Source organism: Lemur catta, chromosome 4 (assembly GCF_020740605.2).
Source record: "Lemur catta isolate mLemCat1 chromosome 4, mLemCat1.pri, whole genome shotgun sequence".
NCBI lineage: Eukaryota > Metazoa > Chordata > Mammalia > Primates > Lemuridae > Lemur > Lemur catta.
The window spans coordinates 114,152,573-114,178,675 of record NC_059131.1 but is presented as its reverse complement, the minus strand read 5'-3'; positions in this window follow the sequence as shown (position 1 = coordinate 114,178,675).

Here is a 26,103-nt window from a genome sequence, read left to right as displayed (position 1 = left end):
CATCAGGCCCAGGATAGTGTTAGGGATAGGGTTAGCATCAGGCCTAGGATAGTGTTAGGGTTAGGGTTAGGGTTAGCATCAGCCCTAGGATAGTGTTAGGGTTAGGGTTAGCGTCAGGCCTAGGATAGTGTTGGGGTTAGGGTTAGCATCAGCCCTAGATTAGTGTTAGGGTTAGGGTTAGGGTTTGCATCACCCCTAGGATAGTGTTAGGGTTAGGGTTAACATAAACCCTAGGATAGTGTTAGGGTTAGGGTTAGGGTTATCATCAGGCGTAGGATAGTGTTATGGTTAGCGTTAGGGTTAGCATCAGTTCAAGGATAGTGTTAGGGTTAGCGTTAGCGTTAGCGTCAGCCCTAGGATAGTGTTAGGGTTAGGGTTAGGGTTAGCATCAGCCCTAGGATAGTGTTAGCATTAGGGTTAGCATCAGCCCTAGGATAGTGTCCGGGTTAGGGTTAGGGTTATCATCAGGCCTAGGATAGTGTTACTGTTAGGGTTAGCATCAGCCCTAGGATAGTGTTAGGGTTAGTGTTACGGTTAGCATCAGCCCTAGGATAGTGTTATGGTTAGTGTTAGCATCAGCCCTAGGATAGTGTTAGGGTTAGGGTTAGGGTTAGCATCAGGCCTAGGATAGTGTTAGGGTTAGGGTTAGCATCAGCCCTAGGATAGTGTTAGGGTTGGGGTTAGGGTTAGCATCAGCCGTAGGATAGTGTTAGGGTTAGGGTTAGCCTCAGCCCTAAGATAGTGTTAGAGTTAGGGTTAGGGTTAGCATCAGCCCTAGGATAATGTTAAGGGTTAGCGTTAGGGTTAACATCAGCCCTAGGATAGTGTTAGTGTTAGGGTTAGCATCAGCCCCAGGATAGTGTCAGGGATAGTGTTAGGGTTCGCATCAGCCCTAGGATAGTGTTAGGGTTAGGGTTAGCATCAGCCCTAGGATAGTGTTAGGGTTAGGGTTAGGGTTAGCATCAGCCCTAGGATACTGTTAGGGTTAGGGTTAACATAAACCCTAGGATAGTGTTAGGGTTAGGGTTAGGGTTAGGGTTATCATCAGGCCTAGGATAGTGTTACGGTTAGGGTTAGGGTTAGCATTAGTTCAAGGATAGTGTTAGGGTTAGCGTTAGGGTTAGCATCAGCCCTAGGATAGTGTTAGGGTTAGGGTTAGTGTTAGCATCAGCCCTAGGATAGTGTTAGGGTTAGGGTAAGCATCAGCCCTAGGATAGTGTTAGGGTTAGCATCAGCCCTAGGATAGTGTTAGGGTTAGGGTTAACATAAACCCTAGGATAGTGTTAGGGTTAGGGTTAGGGTTAGCCTCAGCCCGAGGAGAGTGTTAGGGTTAGGGATAGGGTTAGCATCAGCCCTAGGATAGTGTTAGGCTTAGGGTTAGGGTTAGCATCAGCCCTAGGATAGTGTTAGGGTTAGGGTTAGCATCAGGCCTAGGAGAGTGTTAGGGTTAGGGTTAGCATCAGCCCTAGGATAGTGTTAGGGATAGGGTTAGGGTTAGCATCAGCCCTAGGATAGTGTTAGGGTTAGGGTTAACATAAACCCTAGGATAGTGTTAGGGTTAGGGTTAGGGTTATCATCAGGCCTAGGATAGTGTTATGGTTAGGGTTAGGCTTAGCATCAGTTCAAGGATAGTGTTAGGGTTAGCGTTAGCGTTAGCATCAGCCCTAGGATAGTGTTAGGGTTAGGGTTAGGGTCAGCATCAGCCCTAGGATAGTGTTAGGGTAAGGGTTAGCATCAGCCCTAGGATAGTGTCAGGGTTAGCGTTAGGGTTATCATCAGGCCTAGGATAGTGTTAGGGTTAGGGTTAGCATCAGCCCTAGGATAGTGTTAGGGTTAGGGTTAGGGTTAGCATCAGCCCTAGGATAATGTTAGGGTTAGGGTTAGCATCAGCCCTAGGATAGTGTTAGGGTTAGTGTTAGGGTTAGCATCAGGCCTAGGATAGTGTTAGGGTTAGGGTTAGCATCAGCCCCAGGATAGTGTTAGGGTTAGGGTTAGGGTTAGCATCAGCCGTAGGATAGTGTTAGGGTTAGGGTTAGCCTCAGCCCTAAGATAGTGTTAGAGTTAGGGTTGGGGTTAGCATCAGCCCTAGGATAATGTTAAGGGTTAGCGTTAGGGTTAACATCAGCCCTAGGATAGTGTTAGTGTTAGGGTTAGCATCAGCCCTAGGATAGTGTTAGGGTTAGGGTTAGGGTTAGCCTCTGCCCTAGGATCGTGTTAGGGTTAGGGTTAGGGTTAGCATCAGCCCTAGGATAGTGTTAGGGTTAGGGTTAACATAAACCCTAGGATAGTGTTAGGGTTAGGGTTAGGGTTATCATCAGGCCTAGGATAGTGTTAGGGTTAGGGTTAGGGTTAGCATCACTTCAAGGATAGTGTTAGGGTTAGCGTTAGGGTTACCATCTGCCCTAGGATAGTGTTAGGGTTAGGATTAGGGTTAGCATCAGCCCAAGGATAGTGTTAGGGTTAGGGTTAGCATCAGCCCTAGGATAGTGTTAGGGTTAGGGTTAGGGTTAGCATCAGGCCCAGGATAGTGTTAGGGTTAGGGTTAGCATCAGCCCAAGGATAGTGTTAGGGTTAGGGTTAGGGTTAGCATCAGCCCAAGGATAGTGTTAGGGTTAGGGTTAGCATCAACCCTAGGATAGTGTTTGGGTTAGGGTTAGGGTTAGCATCAGCCGTAGAATAGTGTTAGGGTTAGGGTTAGCCTCAGCCCTAGGAGAGTGTTAGGGTTAGGGATAGGGTTAGCATCAGGCCTTGGATAGTGTTAGGGTTAGGGTTAGGGTTAGCATCAGCCCTAGGATAGTGTTAGGGTTAGGGTTAGCATCAGGCCTAGGATAGTGTTAGGGTTAGGGTTAGCATCAGCCCTAGGATAGTCTTAGGGTTAGTGTTAGGGTTAGCATCAGCCCTAGGATAGTGTTAGGGTTATGGTCAGGGTTAGCATCAGCCCTAGGATAGTGTTAGGGTAAGGGTAAGGGTTAGCATCAGGCCTAGGATAGTGTTAGGGTTACGGTTAGAATCAGCCCTAGGATAGTGTTAGGGTTAGGGTTAGGGTTAGCTTCAGCCCTAGGATAGTGTTAGGGTTAGGGTTAGCATCAGCCCTAGGATAGTGTTAGGGTTAGGGTTAGGGTTAGCATCAGGCCTAGGATAGTGTTAGGCTTAGGGTTAACATCAGCCCTAGGATAGTGTTAGGGTTAAGGTTAGGGTTAGCCTCAGCCGTAGGATAGTGTTAGGGTTAGGGTTAGCCTCAGCCCTAAGATAGTGTTAGAGTTAGGGTTAGGGTTAGCATCAGCCCCAGGATAGTGTTAGGGTTAGGGTTAGGGTTCGCATCAGCCCTAGGATAGTGTTAGGGTTAGGGTTAGCATCAGCCCTAGGATAGTGTTAGGGTTAGGGTTAGGGTTAGCATCAGCCCTAGGATACTGTTACGGTTAGGGTTAACATAAACCCTAGGATAGTGTTAGGGTTAGGGTTAGGGTTATCATCAGGCCTAGGATAGTGTTAGGGTTAGGGTTAGGGTTAGCATTAGTTCAAGGATAGTGTTAGGGTTAGCGTTAGGGTTAGCATCAGCCCTAGGATAGTGTTAGGGTTAGGGTTAGTGTTAGCATCAGCCCTAGGATAGTGTTAGGGTTAGGGTTAGCATCAGCCCTAGGATAGTGTTAGTGTTAGGGTTAGGGTTAGCATCAGGCCCAGGATAGTGGTAGGGTTAGAGTTAGCATCAGCCCTAGGATAGTGTTAGGGTTAGGGTTAACATAAACCCTAGGATAGTGTTAGGGTTAGGGTTAGGGTTATCATCAGGCCTAGGATAGTGTTAGGGGTAGGGTTAGGGTTAGCATCAGTTCAAGGATAGTTTTAGGGTTAGCGTTAGGGTTAGCATCAGCCCTAGGATAGTGTTAGGGTTAGGGTTAGGGTTAGCATCAGGCCTAGGATAGTGTTAGGGTTAGGGTTAGCATCAGCCCTAGGATAGAGTTAGGGTTAGGGTTAGCATCAGCCCTAGGATAGTGTTAGGGTTAGGGTTAGGGTTATCATCAGGCCTAGGATAGTGTTAGGGTTAGGGTTAGCATCAGCCCTAGGATAGGGTTAAGGTTAGGGTTAGGGTTAGCATCAGCCCTAGGATAGTGTTAGGGTTAGGGTTAGGGTTAGCATCAGCCCTAGGATAGTGTTAGGGTTAGGGTTAGCATCAGCCCTAGGATAGTGTTAGGGTTAGGGTTACGGTTATCATCAGGCCTATGATAGTGTTAGGGTTAGGGTTAGCATCAGCCCTAGGATAGTGTTAGGGTTAGGTTTAGGGTTAGCATCAGCCCTAGGATAGTGTTAGGGTTAGGGTTAGCATCAGCCCTAGGATAGTGTTAGGGTTAGGGTTAGGGTTAGCATCAGGCCTAGGATAGTGTTAGGGTTAGGGTTAGCATCAGCCCTAGGATAGTGTTAGGGTTAGGGTTAGGGTTAGCATCAGCCCTAGGATAGTGTTAGGGTTAGGGTTAGGGTTAGCATCAGCCCTAGGATAGTGTTAGGGGTAGGGTTAGGGTTAGCATCAGCCCTAGGATAGTGTTAGTGTTAGGGTTAGCATCAGCCCTAGGATAGTGTTAGGGTTAGGGTTAGGGTTAGCATCAGCACTAGGATATTATTAGGGTTAGGGTTAGGGTTAGGGTTAGCATCAGGCCTAGGATAGTGTTAGGGTTAGGGTTAGCATCAGCCCTAGGATAGTGTTAGGGTTAGGGTTAGGGTTAGCATCAGCCCTAGGATAGTGTTAGGGTTAGGGTTAGCATCAGCCCTAGGATAGTGTTAGGGTTAGGGTTACGGTTATCATCAGGCCTAGGATAGTGTTAGGATTAGGGTTAGCATCAGCCCTAGGATAGTGTTAGGGTTAGGGTTAGGGTTAGCATCAGCCCTAGGATAGTGTTAGGGTTAGGGATATCATCAGCCCTAGGATAGTGTTAGGGTTAGGGTTAGGGTTATCATCAGGCCTACGATAGTGTTAGGGTTAGGGTTAGCATCAGCCCTAGGATAGTGTTAGGGTTAGGGTTAGGGTTAGCATCAGCCCTAGGATAGTGTTAGGGTTAGGGTTAGCATCAGCCCTAGGATAGTGTTAGGGTTAGGGTTAGGGTTAGCATCAGCCCTAGGATACTGTTAGGGTTAGGGTTAACATAAACCCTAGGATAGTGTTAGGGTTAGGGTTAGGGTTATCATCAGGCCTAGGATAGTGTTAGGGTTAGGGTTAGGGTAAGCATAAGTTCAAGGATAGTTTTAGGGTTAGCGTTAGGGCTAGCATCAGCCCTAGGATAGTGTTAGGGTTAGGGTTAGGGTTAGCATCAGCCCTAGGATAGTGTTAGGGTTAGGGTTAGCATCAGCCCTAGGATCGTGTTAGGGTTAGGGTTAGGGTTATCATCAGGCCTAGGATAGTGTTAGGGTTAGGGTTAGCATCAGCCCTAGGATAGTGTTAGGGTTAGTGTTAGGGTTAGCATCAGCCCTAGGATAGTGTTAGGGTTAGGGTTAGCATCAGCCCTAGGATAGTGTTAGGGTTAGGGTTAGGGTTAGCATCAGCCCTAGGATACTGTTAGGGTTAGGGTTAACATAAACCCTAGGATAGTGTTAGGGTTAGGGTTAGGGTTATCATCAGGCCTAGGATAGTGTTAGGGTTAGGGTTAGGGTTAGCATTAGTTCAAGGATAGTGTTAGGGTTAGCGTTAGGGTTAGCATCAGCCCTAGGATAGTGTTAGGGTTAGGGTTAGTGTTAGCATCAGCCCTAGGATAGTGTTAGGGTTAGGGTTAGCATCAGCCCTAGGATAGAGTTAGTGTTAGGGTTAGGGTTAGCATCAGGCCCAGGATAGTGGTAGGGTTAGGGTTAGCATCAGCCCTAGGATAGTGTTAGGGTTAGGGTTAGCCTCAGCCCTAGGATAGTGTTAGCGTTAGGGTTAGGGTTAGCATCAGCCCTAGGATAGTGTTAGGGGTTGGGTTAGGGTTACCATATGGCCTAGGACAGTGTTAGGGTTAGGGTTAGCATCAGCCCTAGGATAGTGTTAGGGTTAGGGTTACGGTTATCATCAGGCCTATGATAGTGTTAGTGTTAGGGTTAGCATCAGCCCTAGGATAGTGTTAGGGTTAGGGTTAGGGCTAGCATCAGCCCTAGGATAGTGTTAGGGTTAGGGTTAGCATCACCCCTACGATAGTGTTAGGGTTAGGGTTAGGGTTAGCATCAGGCCTAGGATAGTGTTAGGGTTAGGGTTAGCATCAGCCCTAGGATAGTGTTAGGGTTAGGGTTAGGCTTAGCATCAGTTCAAGGATAGTGTTAGGGTTAGCGTTAGCGTTAGCATCAGCCCTAGGATAGTGTTAGGGTTAGGGTTAGGGTCAGCATCAGCCCTAGGATAGTGTTAGGGTAAGGGTTAGCATCAGCCCTAGGATAGTGTCAGGGTTAGCGTTAGGGTTATCATCAGGCCTAGGATAGTGTTAGTGTTAGGGTTAGCATCAGCCCTAGGATAGTGTTAGGATTAGGGTTAGGGTTAGCATCAGCCCTAGGATAATGTTAGGGTTAGGGTTAGCATCAGCCCTAGGATAGTGTTAGGGTTAGTGTTAGGGTTAGCATCAGGCCTAGGATAGTGTTAGGGTTAGGGTTAGCATCAGCCCCAGGATAGTGTTAGGGTTAGGGTTAGGGTTAGCATCAGCCGTAGGATAGTGTTAGGGTTATGGTTAGCCTCAGCCCTAAGATAGTGTTAGAGTTAGGGTTAGGGTTAGCATCAGCCCTAGGATAATGTTAAGGGTTAGCGTTAGGGTTAACATCAGCCCTAGGATAGTGTTAGTGTTAGGGTTAGCATCAGCCCTAGGATAGTGTTAGGGTTAGGGTTAGGGTTAGCCTCTGCCCTAGGATCGTGTTAGGGTTAGGGTTAGGGTTAGCATCAGCCCTAGGATAGTGTTAGGGTTAGGGTTAACATAAACCCTAGGATAGTGTTAGGGTTAGGGTTAGGGTTATCATCAGGCCTAGGATAGTGTTAGGGTTAGGGTTAGGGTTAGAATCACTTCAAGGATAGTGTTAGGGTTAGCGTTAGGGTTAGCATCTGCCCTAGGATAGTGTTAGGGTTAGGATTAGGGTTAGCATCAGCCCAAGGATAGTGTTAGGGTTAGGGTTAGCATCAGCCCTAGGATAGTGTTAGGGTTAGGGTTAGGGTTAGCATCAGCCCTAGGATACTGTTAGGGTTAGGGTTAACATAAACCCTAGGATAGTGTTAGGGTTAGGATTAGGGTTATCATCAGGCCTAGGATAGTGTTAGGGTTAGGGTTAGGGTTAGCATCAGTTCAAGGATAGTTTTAGGGTTAGCGTTAGGGCTAGCATCAGCCCTAGGATAGTGTTAGGGTTAGGGTTAGGGTTAGCATCAGCCCTAGGATAGTGTTAGGGTTAGGGTTAGCATCAGCCCTAGGATAGTGTTAGGGTTAGGGTTAGGGTTATCATCAGGCCTAGGATAGTGTTAGGGTTAGGGTTAGCATCAGCCCTAGGATAGTGTTAGGGTTAGTGTTAGGGTTAGCATCAGCCCTAGGATAGTGTTAGGGTTAGGGTTAGCATCAGCCCTAGGATAGTGTTAGGGTTAGGGTTAGGGTTAGCATCAGCCCTAGGATACTGTTAGGGTTAGGGTTAACATAAACCCTAGGATAGTGTTAGGGTTAGGGTTAGGGTTATCATCAGGCCTAGGATAGTGTTAGGGTTAGGGTTAGGGTTAGCATTAGTTCAAGGATAGTGTTAGGGTTAGCGTTAGCGTTAGCATCAGCCCTAGGATAGTGTTAGGGTTAGGGTTAGTGTTAGCATCAGCCCTAGGATAGTGTTAGGGTTAGGGTTAGCATCAGCCCTAGGATAGAGTTAGTGTTAGGGTTAGGGTTAGCATCAGGCCCAGGATAGTGGTAGGGTTAGGGTTAGCATCAGCCCTAGGATAGTGTTAGGGTTAGGGTTAGCCTCAGCCCTAGGATAGTGTTAGCGTTAGGGTTAGGGTTAGCATCAGCCCTAGGATAGTGTTAGGGGTTGGGTTAGGGTTACCATAAGGCCTAGGACAGTGTTAGGGTTAGGGTTAGCATCAGCCCTAGGATAGTGTTAGGGTTAGGGTTACGGTTATCATCAGGCCTATGATAGTGTTAGTGTTAGGGTTAGCATCAGCCCTAGGATAGTGTTAGGGTTAGGGTTAGGGCTAGCATCAGCCCTAGGATAGTGTTAGGGTTAGGGTTAGCATCACCCCTACGATAGTGTTAGGGTTAGGGTTAGGGTTAGCATCAGGCCTAGGATAGTGTTAGGGTTAGGGTTAGCATCAGCCCTAGGATAGTGTTAGGGTTAGGGTTAGGGTTATCATCAGGCCTAGGATAGTGTTAGGGTTAGGGTTAGCATCAGCCCTAGGATAGTGTTAGGGTTAGGGTTAGGGTTAGCATCAGCCGTAGGATAGTGTTAGGGTTAGGGTTAACCTCAGCCCTAGGATAGTGTTAGCGTTAGGGTTAGGGTTAGCATCAGCCCTAGGATAGTGTTAGGGGTAGGGTTAGGGTTAGCATCAGCCCTAGGATAGTGTTAGTGTTAGGGTTAGCATCAGCCCTAGGATAGTGTTAGGGTTAGGGTTAGGGTTAGCATCAGCACTAGGATATTATTAGGGTTAGGGTTAGGGTTAGGGTTAGGGTTAGCATCAGGCCTAGGATAGTGTTAGGGTTAGGGTTAGCATCAGCCCTAGGATAGTGTTAGGGTTAGGGTTAGGGTTAGCATCAGGCCCAGGATATTGGTAGGGTTAGGGTTAGCATCAGCCCTAGGATAGTGTTAGGGTTAGGGTTAGCCTCAGCCCTAGGATAGTGTTAGCGTTAGGGTTAGGGTTAGCATCAGCCCTAGGATAGTGTTAGGGGTAGGGTTAGGGTTAGCATCAGGCCTAGGATAGTGTTAGGGTTAGGGTTAGCATCAGCCCTAGGATAGTGTTAGGGTTAGGGTTACGGTTATCATCAGGCCTATGATAGTGTTAGGGTTAGGGTTAGCATCAGCCCTAGGATAGTGTTAGGGTTAGGGTTAGGGTTAGCATCAGCCCTAGGATAGTGTTAGGGTTAGGGTTAGCATCAGCCCTACGATAGTGTTAGGGTTAGGGTTAGGGTTAGCATCAGGCCTAGGATAGTGTTAGGGTTAGGGTTAGCATCAGCCCTAGGATAGTGTTAGGGTTAGGGTTAGGGTTATCATCAGGCCTAGGATAGTGTTAGGGTTAGGGTTAGCATCAGCCCTAGGATAGTGTTAGGGTTAGGGTTAGGGTTAGCATCAGCCGTAGGATAGTGTTAGGGTTAGGGTTAGCCTCAGCCCTAGGATAGTGTTAGCGTTAGGGTTAGGGTTAGCATCAGCCCTAGGATAGTGTTAGGGGTAGGGTTATGGTTAGCATCAGCCCTAGGATAGTGTTAGGGTTAGGGTTAGCCTCAGCCCTAGGATAGTGTTAGCGTTAGGGTTAGGGTTAGCATCAGCCCTAGGATAGTGTTAGGGGTAGGGTTAGGGTTAGCATCAGCCCTAGGATAGTGTTAGTGTTAGGGTTAGCATCAGCCCTAGGATAGTGTTAGGGTTAGGGTTAGGGTTAGCATCAGCCCTAGGATATTATTAGGGTTAGGGTTAGGGTTAGGGTTAGGGTTAGCATCAGGCCTAGGATAGTGTTAGGGTTAGGGTTAGCATCAGCCCTAGGATAGTGTTAGGGTTAGGTTTAGGGTTAGCATCAGCCCTAGGATAGTGTTAGGGTTAGGGTTAGGGTTAGCATCCGCCCTAGGATTGTGTTAGGGTTAGGGTTAACATAAACCCTAGGATAGTGTTAAGGTCAGGGTTAGGGTTATCATCAGGCCTAGGATAGTGTTAGGGTTAGGGTTAGGGTTAGCATCAGTTCAAGGATAGTGTTAGGGTTAGCGTTAGGGTTAGCATCAGCCCTAGGATAGTGTTAGGGTTACGGTTAGGGTTAGCATCAGCCCTAGGATAGTGTTAGTGTTAGGGTTAGCATCAGCCCTAGGATAGTGTTAGGGTTAGGGTTAGGGTTAGCATCAGCACTAGGATATTATTAGGGTTAGGGTTAGGGTTAGGGTTAGCATCAGGCCTAGGATAGTGTTAGGGTTAGGGTTAGCATCAGCCCTAGGATAGTGTTAGGGTTAGGGTTAGGGTTAGCATCAGCCCTAGGATAGTGTTAGGGTTAGGGTTATCATCAGCCCTAGGATAGTGTTAGGGTTAGGGTTAGGGTTATCATCAGGCCTAGGATAGTGTTAGGGTTAGGGTTAGCATCAGCCCTAGGATAGTGTTAGGGTTAGGGTTAGGGTTAGCATCAGCCCTAGGATAGTGTTAGGGTTAGGGTTAGCATCAGCCCTAGGATAGTGTTAGGGTTAGGGTTAGGGTTAGCATCAGCCCTAGGATACTGTTAGGGTTAGGGTTAACATAAACCCTAGGATAGTGTTAGGGTTAGGGTTAGGGTTATCATGAGGCCTAGGATAGTGTTAGGGTTAGGGTTAGGGTTAGCATCAGTTCAAGGATAGTTTTAGGGTTAGCGTTAGGGCTAGCATCAGCCCTAGGATAGTGTTAGGGTTAGGGTTAGGGTTAGCATCAGCCCTAGGATAGTGTTAGGGTTAGGGTTAGCATCAGCCCTAGGATAGTGTTAGGGTTAGGGTTAGGGTTATCATCAGGCCTAGGATAGTGTTAGGGTTAGGGTTAGCATCAGCCCTAGGATAGTGTTAGGGTTAGTGTTAGGGTTAGCATCAGCCCTAGGATAGTGTTAGTGTTAGGGTTAGCATCAGCCCTAGGATAGTGTTAGGGTTAGGGTTAGGGTTAGCATCAGCCCTAGGATACTGTTAGGGTTAGGGTTAACATAAACCCTAGGATAGTGTTAGGGTTAGGGTTAGGGTTATCATCAGGCCTAGGATAGTGTTAGGGTTAGGGTTAGGGTTAGCATTAGTTCAAGGATAGTGTTAGGGTTAGCGTTAGGGTTAGCATCAGCCCTAGGATAGTGTTAGGGTTAGGGTTAGTGTTAGCATCAGCCCTAGGATAGTGTTAGGGTTAGGGTTAGCATCAGCCCTAGGATAGAGTTAGTGTTAGGGTTAGGGTTAGCATCAGGCCCAGGATAGTGGTAGGGTTAGGGTTAGCATCAGCCCTAGGATAGTTTTAGGGTTAGGGTTAGCCTCAGCCCTAGGATAGTGTTAGCGTTAGGGTTAGGGTTAGCATCAGCCCTAGGATAGTGTTAGGGGTTGGGTTAGGGTTACCATAAGGCCTAGGACAGTGTTAGGGTTAGGGTTAGCATCAGCCCTAGGATAGTGTTAGGGTTAGGGATACGGTTATCATCAGGCCTATGATAGTGTTAGTGTTAGGGTTAGCATCAGCCCTAGGATAGTGTTAGGGTTAGGGTTAGGGTTAGCCTCAGCCCTAGGATAGTGTTAGGGTTAGGGTTAGCATCAGCCCTAGGATAGTGTTAGGGTTAGGGTTAGGGTTAGCATCAGGCCTAGGATAGTGTTAGGGTTAGGGTTAGCATCAGCCCTAGGATAGTGTTAGGGTTAGGGTTAGGGTTAGCATCAGCCGTAGGATAGTGTTAGGGTTAGGGTTAGCCTCAGGCCTAAGATAGTGTTAGAGTTAGGGTTAGGGTTAGCATCAGCCCTAGGATAACGTTAAGGGTTAGGGTTAGTGTTAGCATCAGCCCTAGGATAGTGTTAGTGCTAGGGTTAGCATCAGCCCTAGGATAGTGTTAGGGTTAGGGTTAGGGTTATCATCAGGCCTAGGATAGTGTTAGGGTTAGGGTTAGGGTTAGCATCAGTTCAAGGATAGTGTTAGGGTTAGCGTTAGGGTTAGCATCTGCCCTAGGATAGTGTTAGGGTTAGGATTAGGGTTAGCATCAGCCCAAGGATAGTGTTAGGGTTAGGGTTAGCATCAGCCCTAGCATAGTGTTAGGGTTAGGGTTAGGGTTAGCATCAGGCCCAGGATAGTGTTAGGGATAGGGTTAGCATCAGGCCTAGGATAGTGTTAGGGTTAGGGTTAGGGTTAGCATCAGCCCTAGGATAGTGTTAGGGTTAGGGTTAGCGTCAGGCCTAGGATAGTGTTGGGGTTAGGGTTAGCATCAGCCCTAGATTAGTGTTAGGGTTAGGGTTAGGGTTTGCATCACCCCTAGGATAGTGTTAGGGTTAGGGTTAACATAAACCCTAGGATAGTGTTAGGGTTAGGGTTAGGGTTATCATCAGGCGTAGGATAGTGTTATGGTTAGCGTTAGGGTTAGCATCAGTTCAAGGATAGTGTTAGGGTTAGCGTTAGCGTTAGCGTCAGCCCTAGGATAGTGTTAGGGTTAGGGTTAGGGTTAGCATCAGCCCTAGGATAGTGTTAGCATTAGGGTTAGCATCAGCCCTAGGATAGTGTCCGGGTTAGGGTTAGGGTTATCATCAGGCCTAGGATAGTGTTACTGTTAGGGTTAGCATCAGCCCTAGGATAGTGTTAGGGTTAGTGTTACGGTTAGCATCAGCCCTAGGATAGTGTTATGGTTAGTGTTAGCATCAGCCCTAGGATAGTGTTAGGGTTAGGGTTAGGGTTAGCATCAGGCCTAGGATAGTGTTAGGGTTAGGGTTAGCATCAGCCCTAGGATAGTGTTAGGGTTGGGGTTAGGGTTAGCATCAGCCGTAGGATAGTGTTAGGGTTAGGGTTAGCCTCAGCCCTAAGATAGTGTTAGAGTTAGGGTTAGGGTTAGCATCAGCCCTAGGATAATGTTAAGGGTTAGCGTTAGGGTTAACATCAGCCCTAGGATAGTGTTAGTGTTAGGGTTAGCATCAGCCCCAGGATAGTGTCAGGGATAGTGTTAGGGTTCGCATCAGCCCTAGGATAGTGTTAGGGTTAGGGTTAGCATCAGCCCTAGGATAGTGTTAGGGTTAGGGTTAGGGTTAGCATCAGCCCTAGGATACTGTTAGGGTTAGGGTTAACATAAACCCTAGGATAGTGTTAGGGTTAGGGTTAGGGTTAGGGTTATCATCAGGCCTAGGATAGTGTTACGGTTAGGGTTAGGGTTAGCATTAGTTCAAGGATAGTGTTAGAGTTAGGGTTAGGGTTAGCATCAGCCCTAGGATAACGTTAAGGGTTAGGGTTAGTGTTAGCATCAGCCCTAGGATAGTGTTAGTGCTAGGGTTAGCATCAGCCCTAGGATAGTGTTAGGGTTAGGGTTAGGGTTATCATCAGGCCTAGGATAGTGTTAGGGTTAGGGTTAGGGTTAGCATCAGTTCAAGGATAGTGTTAGGGTTAGCGTTAGGGTTAGCATCTGCCCTAGGATAGTGTTAGGGTTAGGATTAGGGTTAGCATCAGCCCAAGGATAGTGTTAGGGTTAGGGTTAGCATCAGCCCTAGCATAGTGTTAGGGTTAGGGTTAGGGTTAGCATCAGGCCCAGGATAGTGTTAGGGATAGGGTTAGCATCAGGCCTAGGATAGTGTTAGGGTTAGGGTTAGGGTTAGCATCAGCCCTAGGATAGTGTTAGGGTTAGGGTTAGCGTCAGGCCTAGGATAGTGTTGGGGTTAGGGTTAGCATCAGCCCTAGATTAGTGTTAGGGTTAGGGTTAGGGTTTGCATCACCCCTAGGATAGTGTTAGGGTTAGGGTTAACATAAACCCTAGGATAGTGTTAGGGTTAGGGTTAGGGTTATCATCAGGCGTAGGATAGTGTTATGGTTAGCGTTAGGGTTAGCATCAGTTCAAGGATAGTGTTAGGGTTAGCGTTAGCGTTAGCGTCAGCCCTAGGATAGTGTTAGGGTTAGGGTTAGGGTTAGCATCAGCCCTAGGATAGTGTTAGCATTAGGGTTAGCATCAGCCCTAGGATAGTGTCCGGGTTAGGGTTAGGGTTATCATCAGGCCTAGGATAGTGTTACTGTTAGGGTTAGCATCAGCCCTAGGATAGTGTTAGGGTTAGTGTTACGGTTAGCATCAGCCCTAGGATAGTGTTATGGTTAGTGTTAGCATCAGCCCTAGGATAGTGTTAGGGTTAGGGTTAGGGTTAGCATCAGGCCTAGGATAGTGTTAGGGTTAGGGTTAGCATCAGCCCTAGGATAGTGTTAGGGTTGGGGTTAGGGTTAGCATCAGCCGTAGGATAGTGTTAGGGTTAGGGTTAGCCTCAGCCCTAAGATAGTGTTAGAGTTAGGGTTAGGGTTAGCATCAGCCCTAGGATAATGTTAAGGGTTAGCGTTAGGGTTAACATCAGCCCTAGGATAGTGTTAGTGTTAGGGTTAGCATCAGCCCCAGGATAGTGTCAGGGATAGTGTTAGGGTTCGCATCAGCCCTAGGATAGTGTTAGGGTTAGGGTTAGCATCAGCCCTAGGATAGTGTTAGGGTTAGGGTTAGGGTTAGCATCAGCCCTAGGATACTGTTAGGGTTAGGGTTAACATAAACCCTAGGATAGTGTTAGGGTTAGGGTTAGGGTTAGGGTTATCATCAGGCCTAGGATAGTGTTACGGTTAGGGTTAGGGTTAGCATTAGTTCAAGGATAGTGTTAGGGTTAGCGTTAGGGTTAGCATCAGCCCTAGGATAGTGTTAGGGTTAGGGTTAGTGTTAGCATCAGCCCTAGGATAGTGTTAGGGTTAGGGTAAGCATCAGCCCTAGGATAGTGTTAGGGTTAGCATCAGCCCTAGGATAGTGTTAGGGTTAGGGTTAACATAAACCCTAGGATAGTGTTAGGGTTAGGGTTAGGGTTAGCCTCAGCCCGAGGAGAGTGTTAGGGTTAGGGATAGGGTTAGCATCAGCCCTAGGATAGTGTTAGGCTTAGGGTTAGGGTTAGCATCAGCCCTAGGATAGTGTTAGGGTTAGGGTTAGCATCAGGCCTAGGAGAGTGTTAGGGTTAGGGTTAGCATCAGCCCTAGGATAGTGTTAGGGATAGGGTTAGGGTTAGCATCAGCCCTAGGATAGTGTTAGGGTTAGGGTTAACATAAACCCTAGGATAGTGTTAGGGTTAGGGTTAGGGTTATCATCAGGCCTAGGATAGTGTTACGGTTAGGGTTAGGCTTAGCATCAGTTCAAGGATAGTGTTAGGGTTAGCGTTAGCGTTAGCATCAGCCCTAGGATAGTGTTAGGGTTAGAGTTAGGGTCAGCATCAGCCCTAGGATAGTGTTAGGGTAAGGGTTAGCATCAGCCCTAGGATAGTGTCCGGGTTAGCGTTAGGGTTTTCATCAGGCCTAGGATAGTGTTAGGGTTAGGGTTAGCATCAGCCCTAGGATAGTGTTAGGGTTAGGGTTAGGGTTAGCATCAGCCCTAGGATAATGTTAGCGTTAGGGTTAGCATCAGCCCTAGGATAGTGTTAGGGTTAGGGTTAGGGTTAGCATCAGCCCTAGGATAGTGTTAGGGTTAGGGTTAGCATCAGCCCTAGGATAGTGTTAGGGTTAGGGTTAGGGTTAGCATCAGCCCTAGGATAATGTTAGGGTTAGGGTTAGCATCAGCCCAAGGATAGTGTTAGAGTTAGGGTTAGGGTTAGCCTCAGCCCTAGGATAGTGTTAGGGTTAGGGTTAGCATCAGCCCTAGGATAGTGTTAGGGTTAGGGTTAGGGTTAGCATCAGGCCTAGGATAGTGTTAGGGTTAGGGTTAGCATCAGCCCTAGGATACTGTTAGGGTTAGGGTTAGGGTTAGCATCAGCCGTAGGATAGTGTTAGGGTTAGGGTTAGCCTCAGGCCTAAGATAGTGTTAGAGTTAGGGTTAGGGTTAGCATCAGCCCTAGGATAACGTTAAGGGTTAGGGTTAGTGTTAGCATCAGCCCTAGGATAGTGTTAGTGTTAGGGTTAGCATCAACCCTAGGATAGTGTTAGGGTTAGGGTTAGGGTTATCATCAGGCCTAGGATAGTGTTAGGGTTAGGGTTAGGGTTAGCATCAGTTCAAGGATAGTGTTAGGGTTAGCGTTAGTGTTAGCATCTGCACTAGGATAGTGTTAGGGTTAGGGTTAGGGTTAGCATCAGCCCAAGGATAGTGTTATGGTTAGGGTTAGCATCAGCCCTAGCATAGTGTTAGGGTTAGGGTTAAGGTTAGCGTCAGGCCCAGGATTGTGTTAGGGATAGGGTTAGCATCAGGCCTAGGATAGTGTTGGGGTTAGGGTTGGGGTTAGCATCAGCCCTAGGATAGTGTTAGGGTTAGGGTTAGCATCAGGCCTAGGATAGTGTTAGGGTTAGGGTTAGCATCAGCCCTAGATTAGTGTTAGGGTTAGGGTTAGGGTTTGCATCACCCCTAGGATAGTGTTAGGGTTAGGGTTAACATAAACCCTAGGATAGTGTTAGGGTTAGGTTAGGGTTATCATCAGGCATAGGATAGTGTTATGGTTAGGGTTAGGGTTAGCATCAGTTCAAGGATAGTGTTAGGGTTAGCGTTAGCGTTAGCGTCAGCCCTAGGATAGTGTTAGGGTTAGGGTTAGGGTTAGCATCAGCCCTAGGATAGTGTTAGCATTAGGGTTAGCATCAGCCCTAGGATAGTGTCCGGGTTAGGGTTAGGGTTATCATCAGGCCTAGGATAGTGTTACTGTTAGGGTTAGCATCAGCCATAGGATAGTGTTAGGGTTAGGGTTACGGTTAGCATCAGCCCTAGGATAGTGTTAGGGTTAGGGTTAGCATCAGCCCTAGGATAGTGTTAGGGTTAGGGTTAGGGTTAGCATCAGGCCTAGGATAGTGTTAGGGTTAGGGTTAGCATCAGCCCTAGGATAGTGTTAGGGTTGGGGTTAGGGTTAGCATCAGCCGTAGGATAGTGTTAGAGTTAGGGTTAGCCTCAGCCCTAAGATAGTGTTAGAGTTAGTATTAGGGTTAGCATCAGCCCTAGGATAATGTTAAGGGTTACCGTTAGGGTTAACATCAGCCCTAGGATAGTGTTAGTGTTAGGGTTAGCATCAGCCCCAGGATAGTGTCAGGGTTAGGGTTAGGGTTCGCATCAGCCCTAGGATAGTGTTAGGGTTAGGGTTAGCATCAGCCCTAGAATAGTGTTAGGGTTAGGGTTAGGGTTAGCATCAGCCCTAGGATACTGTTAGGGTTAGGGTTAACATAAACCCTAGGATAGTGTTAGGGTTAGGGTTAGGGTTATCATCAGGCCTAGGATAGTGTTACGGTTAGGGTTAGGGTTAGCATTAGTTCAAGGATAGTGTTAGGGTTAGCGTTAGGGTTAGCATCAGCCCTACTATAGTGTTAGGGTTAGGGTTAGTGTTAGCATCAGCCCTAGGATAGTGTTAGGGTTAGGGTTAGCATCAGCCCTAGGATACTGTTAGGGTTAGCATCAGCCCTAGGATAGTGTTAGGGTTAGGGTTAACATAAACCCTAGGATAGTGTTAGGGTTAGGGTTAGGGTTAGCCTCAGCCCGAGGAGAGTGTTAGGGTTAGGGATAGGGTTAGCATCAGCCCTAGGATAGTGTTAGGCTTAGGGTTAGGGTTAGCATCAGCCCTAGGATAGTGTTAGGGTTAGGGTTAGCATCAGGCCTAGGAGAGTGTTAGGGTTAGGGTTAGCATCAGCCCTAGGATAGTGTTAGGGATAGGGTTAGGGTTAGCATCAGCCCTAGGATAGTGTTAGGGTTAGGGTTAACATAAACCCTAGGATAGTGTTAGGGTTAGGGTTAGGGTTATCATCAGGCCTAGGATAGTGTTATGGTTAGGGTTAGGCTTAGCATCAGTTCAAGGATAGTGTTAGGGTTAGCGTTAGCGTTAGCATCAGCCCTAGGATAGTGTTAGGGTTAGGGTTAGGGTCAGCATCAGCCCTAGGATAGTGTTAGGGTAAGGGTTAGCATCAGCCCTAGGATAGTGTCAGGGTTAGCGTTAGGGTTATCATCAGGCCTAGGATAGTGTTAGGGTTAGGGTTAGCATCAGCCCTAGGATAGTGTTAGGGTTAGGGTTAGGGTTAGCATCAGCCCTAGGATAATGTTAGGGTTAGGGTTAGCATCAGCCCTAGGATAGTGTTAGGGTTAGTGTTAGGGTTAGCATCAGGCCTAGGATAGTGTTAGGGTTAGGGTTAGCATCAGCCCCAGGATAGTGTTAGGGTTAGGGTTAGGGTTAGCATCAGCCGTAGGATAGTGTTAGGGTTAGGGTTAGCCTCAGCCCTAAGATAGTGTTAGAGTTAGGGTTAGGGTTAGCATCAGCCCTAGGATAATGTTAAGGGTTAGCGTTAGGGTTAACATCAGCCCTAGGATAGTGTTAGTGTTAGGGTTAGCATCAGCCCTAGGATAGTGTTAGGGTTAGGGTTAGGGTTAGCCTCTGCCCTAGGATCGTGTTAGGGTTAGGGTTAGGGTTAGCATCAGCCCTAGGATAGTGTTAGGGTTAGGGTTAACATAAACCCTAGGATAGTGTTAGGGTTAGGGTTAGGGTTATCATCAGGCCTAGGATAGTGTTAGGGTTAGGGTTAGGGTTAGCATCACTTCAAGGATAGTGTTAGGGTTAGCGTTAGGGTTACCATCTGCCCTAGGATAGTGTTAGGGTTAGGATTAGGGTTAGCATCAGCCCAAGGATAGTGTTAGGGTTAGGGTTAGCATCAGCCCTAGGATAGTGTTAGGGTTAGGGTTAGGGTTAGCATCAGGCCCAGGATAGTGTTAGGGTTAGGGTTAGCATCAGCCCAAGGATAGTGTTAGGGTTAGGGTTAGGGTTAGCATCAGCCCAAGGATAGTGTTAGGGTTAGGGTTAGCATCAACCCTAGGATAGTGTTTGGGTTAGGGTTAGGGTTAGCATCAGCCGTAGAATAGTGTTAGGGTTAGGGTTAGCCTCAGCCCTAGGAGAGTGTTAGGGTTAGGGATAGGGTTAGCATCAGGCCTTGGATAGTGTTAGGGTTAGGGTTAGGGTTAGCATCAGCCCTAGGATAGTGTTAGGGTTAGGGTTAGCATCAGGCCTAGGATAGTGTTAGGGTTAGGGTTAGCATCAGCCCTAGGATAGTCTTAGGGTTAGTGTTAGGGTTAGCATCAGCCCTAGGATAGTGTTAGGGTTATGGTCAGGGTTAGCATCAGCCCTAGGATAGTGTTAGGGTAAGGGTAAGGGTTAGCATCAGGCCTAGGATAGTGTTAGGGTTACGGTTAGAATCAGCCCTAGGATAGTGTTAGGGTTAGGGTTAGGGTTAGCTTCAGCCCTAGGATAGTGTTAGGGTTAGGGTTAGCATCAGCCCTAGGATAGTGTTAGGGTTAGGGTTAGGGTTAGCATCAGGCCTAGGATAGTGTTAGGCTTAGGGTTAGCATCAGCCCTAGGATAGTGTTAGGGTTAAGGTTAGGGTTAGCCTCAGCCGTAGGATAGTGTTAGGGTTAGGGTTAGCCTCAGCCCTAAGATAGTGTTAGAGTTAGGGTTAGGGTTAGCATCAGCCCCAGGATAGTGTTAGGGTTAGGGTTAGGGTTCGCATCAGCCCTAGGATAGTGTTAGGGTTAGGGTTAGCATCAGCCCTAGGATAGTGTTAGGGTTAGGGTTAGGGTTAGCATCAGCCCTAGGATACTGTTACGGTTAGGGTTAACATAAACCCTAGGATAGTGTTAGGGTTAGGGTTAGGGTTATCATCAGGCCTAGGATAGTGTTAGGGTTAGGGTTAGGGTTAGCATTAGTTCAAGGATAGTGTTAGGGTTAGCGTTAGGGTTAGCATCAGCCCTAGGATAGTGTTAGGGTTAGGGTTAGTGTTAGCATCAGCCCTAGGATAGTGTTAGGGTTAGGGTTAGCATCAGCCCTAGGATAGTGTTAGTGTTAGGGTTAGGGTTAGCATCAGGCCCAGGATAGTGGTAGGGTTAGGGTTAGCATCAGCCCTAGGATAGTGTTAGGGTTAGGGTTAACATAAACCCTAGGATAGTGTTAGGGTTAGGGTTAGGGTTATCATCAGGCCTAGGATAGTGTTAGGGGTAGGGTTAGGGTTAGCATCAGTTCAAGGATAGTTTTAGGGTTAGCGTTAGGGTTAGCATCAGCCCTAGGATAGTGTTAGGGTTAGGGTTAGGGTTAGCATCAGGCCTAGGATAGTGTTAGGGTTAGGGTTAGCATCAGCCCTAGGATAGAGTTAGGGTTAGGGTTAGCATCAGCCCTAGGATAGTGTTAGGGTTAGGGTTAGGGTTATCATCAGGCCTAGGATAGTTTTAGGGTTAGGGTTAGCATCAGCCCTAGGATAGGGTTAAGGTTAGGGTTAGGGTTAGCATCAGCCCTAGGATAGTGTTAGGGTTAGGGTTAGGGTTAGCATCAGCCCTAGGATAGTGTTAGGGTTAGGGTTAGCATCAGCCCTAGGATAGTGTTAGGGTTAGGGTTACGGTTATCATCAGGCCTATGATAGTGTTAGGGTTAGGGTTAGCATCAGCCCTAGGATAGTGTTAGGGTTAGGTTTAGGGTTAGCATCAGCCCTAGGATAGTGTTAGGGTTAGGGTTAGCATCAGCCCTAGGATAGTGTTAGGGTTAGGGTTAGGGTTAGCATCAGGCCTAGGATAGTGTTAGGGTTAGGGTTAGCATCAGCCCTAGGATAGTGTTAGGGTTAGGGTTAGGGTTAGCATCAGCCCTAGGATAGTGTTAGGGTTAGGGTTAGGGTTAGCATCAGCCCTAGGATAGTGTTAGGGGTAGGGTTAGGGTTAGCATCAGCCCTAGGATAGTGTTAGTGTTAGGGTTAGCATCAGCCCTAGGATAGTGTTAGGGTTAGGGTTAGGGTTAGCATCAGCACTAGGATATTATTAGGGTTAGGGTTAGGGTTAGGGTTAGCATCAGGCCTAGGATAGTGTTAGGGTTAGGGTTAGCATCAGCCCTAGGATAGTGTTAGGGTTAGGGTTAGGGTTAGCATCAGCCCTAGGATAGTGTTAGGGTTAGGGTTATCATCAGCCCTAGGATAGTGTTAGGGTTAGGGTTAGGGTTATCATCAGGCCTAGGATAGTGTTAGGGTTAGGGTTAGCATCAGCCCTAGGATAGTGTTAGGGTTAGGGTTAGGGTTAGCATCAGCCCTAGGATAGTGTTAGGGTTAGGGATATCATCAGCCCTAGGATAGTGTTAGGGTTAGGGTTAGGGTTATCATCAGGCCTAGGATAGTGTTAGGGTTAGGGTTAGCATCAGCCCTAGGATAGTGTTAGGGTTAGGGTTAGGGTTAGCATCAGCCCTAGGATAGTGTTAGGGTTAGGGTTAGCATCAGCCCTAGGATAGTGTTAGGGTTAGGGTTAGGGTTAGCATCAGCCCTAGGATACTGTTAGGGTTAGGGTTAACATAAACCCTAGGATAGTGTTAGGGTTAGGGTTAGGGTTATCATCAGGCCTAGGATAGTGTTAGGGTTAGGGTTAGGGTTAGCATCAGTTCAAGGATAGTTTTAGGGTTAGCGTTAGGGCTAGCATCAGCCCTAGGATAGTGTTAGGGTTAGGGTTAGGGTTAGCATCAGCCCTAGGATAGTGTTAGGGTTAGGGTTAGCATCAGCCCTAGGATAGTGTTAGGGTTAGGGTTAGGGTTATCATCAGGCCTAGGATAGTGTTAGGGTTAGGGTTAGCATCAGCCCTAGGATAGTGTTAGGGTTAGTGTTAGGGTTAGCATCAGCCCTAGGATAGTGTTAGGGTTAGGGTTAGCATCAGCCCTAGGATAGTGTTAGGGTTAGGGTTAGGGTTAGCATCAGCCCTAGGATACTGTTAGGGTTAGGGTTAACATAAACCCTAGCATAGTGTTAGGGTTAGGGTTAGGGTTATCATCAGGCCTAGGATAGTGTTAGGGTTAGGGTTAGGGTTAGCATTAGTTCAAGGATAGTGTTAGGGTTAGCGTTAGGGTTAGCATCAGCCCTAGGATAGTGTTAGGGTTAGGGTTAGTGTTAGCATCAGCCCTAGGATAGTGTTAGGGTTAGGGTTAGCATCAGCCCTAGGATAGAGTTAGTGTTAGGGTTAGGGTTAGCATCAGGCCCAGGATAGTGGTAGGGTTAGGGTTAGCATCAGCCCTAGGATAGTGTTAGGGTTAGGGTTAGCCTCAGCCCCAGGATAGTGTTAGCGTTAGGGTTAGGGTTAGCATCAGCCCTAGGATAGTGTTAGGGGTTGGGTTAGGGTTACCATAAGGCCTAGGACAGTGTTAGGGTTAGGGTTAGCATCAGCCCTAGGATAGTGTTAGGGTTAGGGTTACGGTTATCATCAGGCCTATGATAGTGTTAGTGTTAGGGTTAGCATCAGCCCTAGGATAGTGTTAGGGTTAGGGTTAGGGCTAGCATCAGCCCTAGGATAGTGTTAGGGTTAGGGTTAGCATCACCCCTACGATAGTGTTAGGGTTAGGGTTAGGGTTAGCATCAGGCCTAGGATAGTGTTAGGGTTAGGGTTAGCATCAGCCCTAGGATAGTGTTAGGGTTAGGGTTACGGTTAGCATCAGCCCTAGGATAGTGTTAGGGTTAGGGTTAGCATCAGCCCTAGGATAGTGTTAGGGTTAGGGTTACGGTTATCATCAGGCCTAGGATAGTGTTAGGGTTAGGGTTAGCATCAGCCCTAGGATAGTGTTAGGGTTAGGGTTAGGGTTAGCATCAGCCCTAGGATAGTGTTAGGGTTAGGGATATCATCAGCCCTAGGATAGTGTTAGGGTTAGGGTTAGGGTTATCATCAGGCCTAGGATAGTGTTAGGGTTAGGGTTAGCATCAGCCCTAGGATAGTGTTAGGGTTAGGGTTAGGGTTAGCATCAGCCCTAGGATAGTGTTAGGGTTAGGGTTAGCATCAGCCCTAGGATAGTGTTAGGGTTAGGGTTAGGGTTAGCATCAGCCCTAGGATACTGTTAGGGTTAGGGTTAACATAAACCCTAGGATAGTGTTAGGGTTAGGGTTAGGGTTATCATCAGGCCTAGGATAGTGTTAGGGTTAGGGTTAGGGTTAGCATCAGTTCAAGGATAGTTTTAGGGTTAGCGTTAGGGCTAGCATCAGCCCTAGGATAGTGTTAGGGTTAGGGTTAGGGTTAGCATCAGCCCTAGGATAGTGTTAGGGTTAGGGTTAGCATCAGCCCTAGGATAGTGTTAGGGTTAGGGTTAGGGTTATCATCAGGCCTAGGATAGTGTTAGGGTTAGGGTTAGCATCAGCCCTAGGATAGTGTTAGGGTTAGTGTTAGGGTTAGCATCAGCCCTAGGATAGTGTTAGGGTTAGGGTTAGCATCAGCCCTAGGATAGTGTTAGGGTTAGGGTTAGGGTTAGCATCAGCCCTAGGATACTGTTAGGGTTAGGGTTAACATAAACCCTAGGATAGTGTTAGGGTTAGGGTTAGGGTTATCATCAGGCCTAGGATAGTGTTAGCGTTAGGGTTAGGGTTAGCATTAGTTCAAGGATAGTGTTAGGGTTAGCGTTAGGGTTAGCATCAGCCCTAGGATAGTGTTAGGGTTAGGGTTAGTGTTAGCATCAGCCCTAGGATAGTGTTAGGGTTAGGGTTAGCATCAGCCCTAGGATAGAGTTAGTGTTAGGGTTAGGGTTAGCATCAGGCCCAGGATAGTGGTAGGGTTAGGGTTAGCATCAGCCCTAGGATAGTGTTAGGGTTAGGGTTAGCCTCAGCCCCAGGATAGTGTTAGCGTTAGGGTTAGGGTTAGCATCAGCCCTAGGATAGTGTTAGGGGTTGGGTTAGGGTTACCATAAGGCCTAGGACAGTGTTAGGGTTAGGGTTAGCATCAGCCCTAGGATAGTGTTAGGGTTAGGGTTACGGTTATCATCAGGCCTATGATAGTGTTAGTGTTAGGGTTAGCATCAGCCCTAGGATAGTGTTAGGGTTAGGGTTAGGGCTAGCATCAGCCCTAGGATAGTGTTAGGGTTAGGGTTAGCATCACCCCTACGATAGTGTTAGGGTTAGGGTTAGGGTTAGCATCAGGCCTAGGATAGTGTTAGGGTTAGGGTTAGCATCAGCCCTAGGATAGTGTTAGGGTTAGGGTTAGGCTTAGCATCAGTTCAAGGATAGTGTTAGGGTTAGCGTTAGCGTTAGCATCAGCCCTAGGATAGTGTTAGGGTTAGGGTTAGGGTCAGCATCAGCCCTAGGATAGTGTTAGGGTAAGGGTTAGCATCAGCCCTAGGATAGTGTCAGGGTTAGCGTTAGGGTTATCATCAGGCCTAGGATAGTGTTAGGGTTAGGGTTAGCATCAGCCCTAGGATAGTGTTAGGGTTAGGGTTAGGGTTAGCATCAGCCCTAGGATAATGTTAGGGTTAGGGTTAGCATCAGCCCTAGGATAGTGTTAGGGTTAGTGTTAGGGTTAGCATCAGGCCTAGGATAGTGTTAGGGTTAGGGTTAGCATCAGCCCCAGGATAGTGTTAGGGTTAGGGTTAGGGTTAGCATCAGCCGTAGGATAGTGTTAGGGTTATGGTTAGCCTCAGCCCTAAGATAGTGTTAGAGTTAGGGTTAGGGTTAGCATCAGCCCTAGGATAATGTTAAGGGTTAGCGTTAGGGTTAACATCAGCCCTAGGATAGTGTTAGTGTTAGGGTTAGCATCAGCCCTAGGATAGTGTTAGGGTTAGGGTTAGGGTTAGCCTCTGCCCTAGGATCGTGTTAGGGTTAGGGTTAGGGTTAGCATCAGCCCTAGGATAGTGTTAGGGTTAGGGTTAACATAAACCCTAGGATAGTGTTAGGGTTAGGGTTAGGGTTATCATCAGGCCTAGGATAGTGTTAGGGTTAGGGTTAGGGTTAGCATCACTTCAAGGATAGTGTTAGGGTTAGCGTTAGGGTTAGCATCTGCCCTAGGATAGTGTTAGGGTTAGGATTAGGGTTAGCATCAGCCCAAGGATAGTGTTAGGGTTAGGGTTAGCATCAGCCCTAGGATAGTGTTAGGGTTAGGGTTAGGGTTAGCATCAGCCCTAGGATACTGTTAGGGTTAGGGTTAACATAAACCCTAGGATAGTGTTAGGGTTAGGGTTAGGGTTATCATCAGGCCTAGGATAGTGTTAGGGTTAGGGTTAGGGTTAGCATCAGTTCAAGGATAGTTTTAGGGTTAGCGTTAGGGCTAGCATCAGCCCTAGGATAGTGTTAGGGTTAGGGTTAGGGTTAGCATCAGCCCTAGGATAGTGTTAGGGTTAGGGTTAGCATCAGCCCTAGGATAGTGTTAGGGTTAGGGTTAGGGTTATCATCAGGCCTAGGATAGTGTTAGGGTTAGGGTTAGCATCAGCCCTAGGATAGTGTTAGGGTTAGTGTTAGGGTTAGCATCAGCCCTAGGATAGTGTTAGGGTTAGGGTTAGCATCAGCCCTAGGATAGTGTTAGGGTTAGGGTTAGGGTTAGCATCAGCCCTAGGATACTGTTAGGGTTAGGGTTAACATAAACCCTAGGATAGTGTTAGGGTTAGGGTTAGGGTTATCATCAGGCCTAGGATAGTGTTAGGGTTAGGGTTAGGGTTAGCATTAGTTCAAGGATAGTGTTAGGGTTAGCGTTAGGGTTAGCATCAGCCCTAGGATAGTGTTAGGGTTAGGGTTAGTGTTAGCATCAGCCCTAGGATAGTGTTAGGGTTACGGTTAGCATCAGCCCTAGGATAGAGTTAGTGTTAGGGTTAGGGTTAGCATCAGGCCCAGGATAGTGGTAGGGTTAGGGTTAGCATCAGCCCTAGGATAGTGTTAGGGTTAGGGTTAGCCTCAGCCCTAGGATAGTGTTAGCGTTAGGGTTAGGGTTAGCATCAGCCCTAGGATAGTGTTAGGGGTTGGGTTAGGGTTACCATAAGGCCTAGGACAGTGTTAGGGTTAGGGTTAGCATCAGCCCTAGGATAGTGTTAGGGTTAGGGTTACGGTTATCATCAGGCCTATGATAGTGTTAGTGTTAGGGTTAGCATCAGCCCTAGGATAGTGTTAGGGTTAGGGTTAGGGCTAGCATCAGCCCTAGGATAGTGTTAGGGTTAGGGTTAGCATCACCCCTACGATAGTGTTAGGGTTAGGGTTAGGGTTAGCATCAGGCCTAGGATAGTGTTAGGGGTAGGGTTAGCATCAGCCCTAGGATAGTGTTAGGGTTAGGGTTAGGGTTATCATCAGGCCTAGGATAGTGTTAGGGTTAGGGTTAGCATCAGCCCTAGGATAGTGTTAGGGTTAGGGTTAGGGTTAGCATCAGCCGTAGGATAGTGTTAGGGTTAGGGTTAACCTCAGCCCTAGGATAGTGTTAGCGTTAGGGTTAGGGTTAGCATCAGCCCTAGGATAGTGTTAGGGGTAGGGTTAGGGTTAGCATCAGCCCTAGGATAGTGTTAGTGTTAGGGTTAGCATCAGCCCTAGGATAGGGTTAGGGTTAGGGTTAGGGTTAGCATCAGCACTAGGATATTATTAGGGTTAGGGTTAGGG